Source organism: Quercus robur, chromosome 9 (genome assembly GCF_932294415.1).
Source record: "Quercus robur chromosome 9, dhQueRobu3.1, whole genome shotgun sequence".
NCBI classification, from domain to species: domain Eukaryota; kingdom Viridiplantae; phylum Streptophyta; class Magnoliopsida; order Fagales; family Fagaceae; genus Quercus; species Quercus robur.
Genome location: NC_065542.1, coordinates 12,517,730 through 12,526,227, shown reverse-complemented (window position 1 = coordinate 12,526,227; position 8,498 = coordinate 12,517,730). Strand labels below are relative to the sequence as shown.

The 8,498-nt window shown below is 34.5% G+C and overlaps 1 pseudogene; it reads left to right on the top strand.

Moving 5' to 3' along the window:
• The first annotated feature begins 218 nt into the window (after positions 1–218).
• Positions 219–8,498, top strand: LOC126700162 (uncharacterized; annotated as a pseudogene).

Here is an 8,498-nt window from a genome sequence, read left to right as displayed (position 1 = left end):
AAATAATTAGGAAAAAGTTAATGAATAACTTAAGCGTATTAGTTTAAAAAATATTTTAAAATATAATTATTTTAACCATTTCTTTAAATATTTTTCATAAAAATAATATTAATTTTTTTTAAAAAAAAATAATCATCAACAAAATCACGCTACACTTGCATATTCGCAAGGACCGCAGTAATCCTGGCCAGGCTTTAAGCTACAAATATTTCTGAGTTTCACAGCGCACATTAGCAGCGCATTTTACCCAAAGCCCCCCATAAAAAATTTTAAAGTGTCAGAGCTTACGCTTTTATTTTACTTAGCAGGGAAAAAAAAAAAAAAAATCAAAATCAAAATCAACTAGCCCTACTAATAATCCAATCATAATTTCTCTCTGAAAATCATAAAAATCTCTCTTCGAAACCCTTGAACTTCGTGCATTTTCGATTCCTCTGAAATTCTATAAGGTACAATCCTCACAAATTCTCTTCCAATTCCATTTTATCTTTGAACCGTTAATCAAAGTGAACCCTAGTAGATCTTTTAAGAAACCTAAATTTGTTGACAAAATTCCAGCTTGAAGTGATTTTCTTTTCAAATTTGATAGCTTTTGTGTGGTTTTTTTGCTAAATAGTGAAAGAAAATCAAATGGGTAAATTGGGGATTGGAATTAGTATCTGTTAAGTGGGACTTTGACTTGTGGGGTGTGTTTGTATTGGATTAATATGTGAATGTTTGTGTGTTTTGAAAAAAAAATTGGAACTTTCCCATGTGGAATGGCTAATTTGGTAGAGCTGGTGTTTTAGACTGTCAATCTTGAATTTTGGGTCCACTGAGTTTGGTCAATTTTGATACTGAGGCTATGTGATTTGCTATGGAAGGAACTGGAGTTACCTGTTTGTGTGATCCTCCGCACAAATTGCGAATTTGAAATGGAAATTGGAATGTGATTTTATACGAGAATTAACAAGTTCTGATAGCCCCATGTATTAGATTCAGTACTGAGTAGGTATTCAGCAAGTATTCATATCTGCTGAAATTGAAACGGTATCGAGAAAGTTTGATGTGTTGCAGGGTAGCTCAATGAACTTATTACTATCAATGTTTGAAATTTGTCCTATTTCTTATAATTTCAGCTTCTTTGAACACATTTATGGTACTTACTGAACCTGGCTCAACCCCTTTCCACACCTTTTCTAGACTGACATCTTTAGAGTACCAATATCTTACTTCCCATAAATATGTTAGTTTCCTTCTTCCCGTATGAAGGACATGCCCTGGTTGCAAATATCAGGGCTTATGAATGTTGTTTTGACCTTGAATACTCATTTTGAGTTTAAGCCCTGGTGCATTACCCTTGGGTTTGTGTATTATTTGAATTTACATTAAGCTGTTGTTGCAATGAAATATATATATATATATATATATTTATATTTATTGTCATTGTCATTGTCATTTATTTCTGTCATCTTTGTTGTCACCATCACCATTATCATCAGCGTCTTCATTAATGTACTCTTTGGTTGCTTTTGTTGTTACTGAAATAAGATTTAATTACTTTTTGCAATTAGGCATTTGTTATATGTTACAGGACTCCTCTTATGTGCAGAATGAAGCAATTTTTTTTTTTTTTTTGATAAATCGCAGAATGAAGCAGTTATGTGCATACATGTAGAGATTGTGGATATGACATATGAACTAATTGAAGTAGGAAACTAATATAGTCAGATTTACTTTTCTAGTGAATGTAGAAATGTACTATTAGATAATCCCATATGAAGGCATATACTTTTAACTGTTTACATTTCATACATCTCTTGGTTAGTGAGATGTGTATGGTGCAATCTCCTGTTCAGGGACTTAAACCCCAAAAAAAAATTTCTGTTACATTAAAGATGTAAATAATTATGGGGCTGAAGGTATCTTTATCATTGTAGGTGTAGCAGAACAAGATGGAGAACATTCAGTATGCTGAGGAACTTGTGAGGGAGTTTCTTGTCTTCAGAGGATTTACTAATACTCTGCAAACTTTTGAGAGTGAATTAGGCACAGATATTGGTAAAGGGTTTCAAGTGGATAAGATTTTAGACTTAATCTTCTCAGGATATGTACCCAAATTTCAGGAAGAAAAATTAGTTGGTCTCTTGAGCTTTTTAAAGAAGTTCTTTTCTTCAGCATCTGAAACTGTACTTATTGCTACTTTGTCTAAATTGGAGGTCTCAATTCTGCGATACTATATTGCTCATGCCATACAATCAGGGAGGAGGGACAAAGTTGTAGATTTGTTCGAGATGAATGGCAATGAATTTTTGCAGAGGGGCAAGGACTGGACTGCATGGTTTGGTGGGTTTCTCTTTTATTCATTCTATTGTGTTCTACTGGACTACCTTCTCCTTGATTTATAATTTTGGGCATGTGGTGCAGCCATTCCATATATAAAGAATCCAAACTTGGATCCTGAATTTTGTATTTATTTCTCAAAGGAATGGTATGAGGCCTTACGTCTTTCTGTGAGGAACTTCTTTAGTGAGATCTTCAATGGAACTCATATCCTTCAGAGCAAGTCATATATATATAATATAATAGAATAGAATATAATTTGATACTTTGGTTTCACCATTCCCCTATATTTCTCCCTAGGGGTGGATCCAAAAGGCCCTACCTTAGTGAGGTTTCACATCATAAAAAAAACCTAATGCATTCACTAGTTCACAACTATCATTTTAAAAACTGTTTCGTTTAAAAAATGCCCTTAAGTTTACTCATAAAAAAAAAAAAAAAAGCCTTTAAGTTTAATAATTGTGAAGTGTATCTTTGGGTGTTAAATGGAATTCTAAAATAAGGATAAGCCATTTTTTTTTATGCCATCTCTTTCCTCAATATTCATATGCGCTTCTCCAAAAAAGGTGAGCTCATTCATTCTCTTTGATTTGTTTCCACCAATAATTACATGATATCATCATGATATGGGGTATTTTTTTTAAATAACTTATTTATTTCATTTATTTATTTTATATATTTTTTAAAAAAATTTTAAGTCAATTTATTACTGACTGAGTTTTGAGAATATATCCTTAACCACACCACGCCTCCCTGCCCCATTAAAGATCAGTGCAGAGAAGAATACCGCCAACCGTCTCAGAAAGGATATAAAGCAACTCAATATTAAGTTGTCACAACTTCAAGCTTTATTGGAGGAAAAAGAAGCTCAATTAGGTCGGTTAAAGTGGTAAGGAATGGTCTTTGCTATTTCCCTTATGACTATAACAGCTATAGACTGAACTATTTTGATATCTGTCATCCTCTTTTTTTTTTTTTTTTTTTTTTTTTTTTTTTTTGGAACTCAGTAATGCTTCATCACTACCGGATGCAAGCACAGGACAAACCAAAAGTTCATCAAGTTTTATGCATGAAGAAGATCCTATTATATACAGGGAGATGCATGAAGCCTGTGCTCCTGCTACTCCACAATTAGCTGAAACAGTGCTGGATCAAGATTTTGTTACTGGGCCTTCTCAAATTCAATCTGAGCTTACCAAGTCCAAGTTGTTTCATGATTTAACTGCTTCATCAAATCTTGATATGGGAGATGGTAGAACTGGTGATTCCAGTCAAATGTGGCAAGATGGCCCCTGTATTGGTAGATTGCTGTTCTGTACAGTTTCTCTTCCATAAGTTCATGATAGTGAACAAGCTAATGGAAGTTTTTTTATAGAAGTTATAGGAGTAGTTGACATTTATGGGGTGACGTGCTGAGCTTTCATTAGTGGGAAGATAAGATAAATGATATCAGAAACCTGTAAATTTAGAGAAGTCTAGTAGAGCAGTTGTGAAAGATAAGGGCAGATAATGTAAAAAATTTGCGAATTTAAAAAATGTGTAAAGTAACACTACATTTATGCTTCATTATATGAGCAGATCCATTGGCTAATGTAGAATATTTAGGAAAAAAAAAAAAGACTTCGGTGGCTATAGAGTTGATGTATGAAATGGTATTGTCAATCTGAACAGCAAAAGAAGGCTAAAATGTAGATATAATCTTTAAAGAGATCTAAAGAGAATCAAGATTCTGTATGAGTGGTTGACAGCATGGTAATGTAAAGCATCATTTATTTTACTGAACTAGTTTGAGAACTCATTATTATTTTTTATTTATTTATTTTTTTTCTGAGGAAACAGTCAAATTAATTTTATCACTGTATGGTATTATGAGTTGAGCTTTTTAATCTGGTTTCTGATTTTCTGTTTTTTACTTGAATATGTGAGTTAATTGTGACAATATTTATGAACTCATTGCTGGTTAAGTAATTATTGAATTTCGTATGGCAGAAAATGGCAGGGAAGTTCACATAGAAGAAGAATTTCCAGAAGTTAAAGTAGACTTTCAGGTAAAATATCTGATAAATCCATATTTCAAAATTTGAAGTTCTTAGATTTAGATCATTTTCATTTATCAATTTGTACCTTTTTTATTCCTTTCTACAAAGACATTTTGTTCTTTACCTGTATGTCTAAGCTATTCTATATTGGAGTGTCTCTAATTTCTGGAATACCATGGTCTTTTAGGAGACATTTTTGGGTCACACAAGTCCAATCAGTCGGTGCCGCTTTTCTGCATCAGGGAACAATATAGCCACTGCTTCTATAGATGGTACAGTAAGGTATTCTTTTTTTGGAAGTAGGTAACATTAAACTTAATATAGATTTAATGTAAGGGTTTAAGATTCCTTGTCCCTTATGGCTTGTATATATTGATATTCCGATATACTAAAATGGATTTAGACGGACCCCCACCCCTTTTCTAAAAAAAGAGGAAAAGAAGAAGAAAAGAAACAATTTCTAGATTTATCCTGCGTAGATGGGTTATTGATTTGAGTTGTGACTGCCTTGGTTGTTGAGCATGCCAGAGAAGGCTTGGTGCATGTCCCTTTTTTCAAATTTCTAATTATGGGCTGACTTCAAGTTGATTTCTTATTATTCTCCATACATTTAAAACAAAGGGTATGGACGTATGACTCTTCAACTCCGGCATCAAGAAATGCGACCATTTATTGTGGGGCAGAGATCATGTCACTTGACTGGGAGTGTAAATCTGACCGCTTGGTATGTAAATTGGCCTTTATGAGTGATTGCATATATGGTTTGATATTGAATGGTGTTGATTATTTGAGATCGAAATTCATTCTTTTAAGTTTTGTGGTTCTTTTTGACAAAAGCTTCTCATAGGCACAGCGATGGAGGCATTAAAGCATGGAATGTTGATGCAAAGAGAGTTGTCTGCGATCTCAGCACAACTGAAGCATTTCCAAGGTTTATCCTATATATACTATGGCTGCAATTCTCCTCTTCCTTGGTGTTTGCTCTTAACATCCTTTTGGTGCTGCAGTGTCTTGGATCTAAAGTGCAGCCTTGTAGAACCAATTTTTGTTTCTGCGGCAGCCTCCAAAGGGTATTTTCTTCTAATAGTCTTAAATGTTTGTATGGAAGTGTTAAAATACGACATTCTGTGGTCGCCTGGAGATCTGTTCAATAACACCTCTACTAGAAGTATGATGCTACTGCTATGCCAATGAGCTCAACCCCCAACCCCAACACCCCCCCCCCCCCCCCCCCCCCCAACAAAAAAAAATTAATGAATAAATAAATAAATAAAAATTCAAGGAAAGGGATGGAGTTTAAGGTTTAGAGTTCAAGACCCATTGGATGCATGTGTAAAATTTCAATAATAAATTAATAATAATAATTATATCAAAAGAGAATTATGCTTGCATTGTGCTACTGAAATGACTTTAGTATTGGTAAAAACCATTAGGAGTGTTTCTTATGGACCCTGATCTCTCAATCATGCAATTTTCAGGAGATTGAACATGGGTTTATCTTTCTTATCTATTATTTACCATTTTTTTAGTTTTTCTTATTTTATCAATTTTATTGTTCTTTCTATTGGTGCAATAGATTAATAGGAACTCATTTTCTTTGTAGGAATGGCTCAAGTTATAACAACAATTTAGGGTTTGCTTCCTTAACTGTCTGGAACATGAAAACCTGGAAGGATGTGGTTTGTGACTGTTTGTCTTAGAACTTTATTTTTGCACTCAGTTGCCAGTTTTTATTTTATCCCCTAATGATCTTTGCCTTTCGTGAAGGCAGTCCTTCCTCTTGGTAAAGATCCACCTGCAATAACTTCTTTATGCTTCAATCACAATGGGAAGATTTTAGCAGCTTCTGCTACTGATGGAATGATTCACATGTTTGGTATCCTTTTAATGATTATATGACCTGGTTTCTTAATCTGCATTTTAGTGGTTATCCAGTTTGCATGTGAAAACAAAAACCTTTGGTTTTAAAAATTTGTGGTTGCTCATACTTAAGAAGATATAAACTCCTTTTCTGCTAACCCGGCCCTTTTAAGTGCATTTTGGAGGCTTACTTGTATCTTAACTGCGGGGTAAACCTAGTCATTTGATGGAAAATTAAATGGTTAACGAAAAGAAAATGTTGCCCAATAATCACGTATGAGGGTGCCTGAGCAGAAATATCCGCATTATTATGCATACCCCTTAACTTGTCAAAGACATGGCTGCTGGTCTACAAATTACTGGATGGCCTGCACATGATTCTGCAATAAGCTCTCTTCTTTTTGGGCCTGATGAGACAAGCATTTTTAGCTTGGGTTCAGATGGAAAGGCAAGTATATCTTGGTTTTCAATTCAAATTTAGGCAGAGCTCTGTAAATACAGCTTAGTTTTTTCTTTGAACTTTATATAGCATAAGGTTTTTCCATATTATGCTAATATAACCCTTAGAGAATTTGTTTTTTGGTGTTAGATTTTTGAATGGAGCTTGCAAAACCAAGGTCAAGTCCTATGGTCAAGAAACTGTAGTAGGTACTTGTCTTGCTGGCACTTTGTTACCTAAAGTGAATTTTGGTTAAGACTATTATCCTTAGGAAAAGAATATATTGGTTAAGATTAGCTGTACTGACTGGTTCTGAAATTTAACTGTCATAGTTCTTAAACTTTCACAAAAAGTGAGATTCATTAAATGCTTTCTATGTACTCAATGATGTAATAGCCAATGTGTTGTGGAACTGGGATATTATACTACTTATATTTCAAATTGGAGGATTATGGAATTATAATGTTGTTCAATATCATAGGACCTTTATGGTATTAGATATAGGCGCTATGGTGGGGCTATGGTCTAATTTGCCTAATCTACATGAGCATAATTTTTCTTTTTGTATGACTCAATTAAATTAGTTCAATTTTGTATTTGCTATAATTTTGGCCCTCCCATTCATAAAATCCTAGTTCCGCCCCTAATTTATTGGTTTTATAACTAGTGAAGGTTCATGGAAGATTGAAATCGCATAAATACTAACATAACTATGTCATTTATTTGATTCCGCTAATTTTTGTGGAGGATTGTGTGCTGTGCGTAATCCGTCTCCCTCACTTTCCTGGTGGTGAACCCTTTACTTTTTATAATGTTGGTACTGCCTTTGCACATATTGTTTTATGCTGTTGCCCTGTAAAAATCTGTCATGTTCTGGTATTTGTTATTATAGTTGCATCTTCTATATTGTTGTGTTATAGTTAGCAGAAGGAACCTTGATAACTTGGTTCTTTTCCATTCTGTAGGCTCTGTGACGCTGAGAGCTCAAAACTTTGCAGACATGAAATGGCTTTAGGTGCTAACGGGAGTAGGCTACTGGTGACATCTGGTTCAGTAAGAGCACCTATATATCAGGTTGATCTCTCGCCCACCCCAACCTTCTTCTTTCTCATTCTCATATGTGTGTGCCTGTGCCTATGTGTGCATGAAGACACGTCCAAGTGCACACATTGTCAGTGGCTTTCCTTTGTTCTTTAATCTATGGCAATCAGAGTTGAATTGCTATCGACCCTGATCAATATATTGACCAGAATTACAAATGCTGATTTTCAGCCATACTGTTTCTAATTTAATTTACCGTTTGTTTAACTTGGCTCAGGTTCGAGGGCAAAGAAATGGGTTGAGAACTCTTCCACACTGCTGCTATAACAACGGTTGATTGGCACCCGACTTTGCCCATCTTCTTGACTGGATCAGTTGATAACTTGGTTCAAGTAACGTCTATTCTATAAAAGGCTTCTCGCTTCTACATCTCCCTTTTATTCTTGGTCAGTTGGAATGGAGTTTACTCGGTTGGTTTAACATGAGTTTCACGTTGGTGTGCATCTGAGCTTTGGGTTGTATGGATGTTGTTATATAATTGGTTGCACAGGGTGTTTATAGTTTACTAGCCATTCATTGATGTAGTTATTTAATACTTTATTTTGTTTATATCTGCTAAAGTATCTCTGTGTGTGTGTGTGTTGAGAGAGAGAGAGAGAGAGAGGGTGCTGTTCTTTCTTTCTTTTTTGCGTAGAAGAATTTCAATATGCTGTTGCCTTAGGTTTTGTAGATGTTATGGATGCCCTTAATATGCACACTTGGTTCTCTTTATTCATTGCTTAAAAACTTTTAGTTAA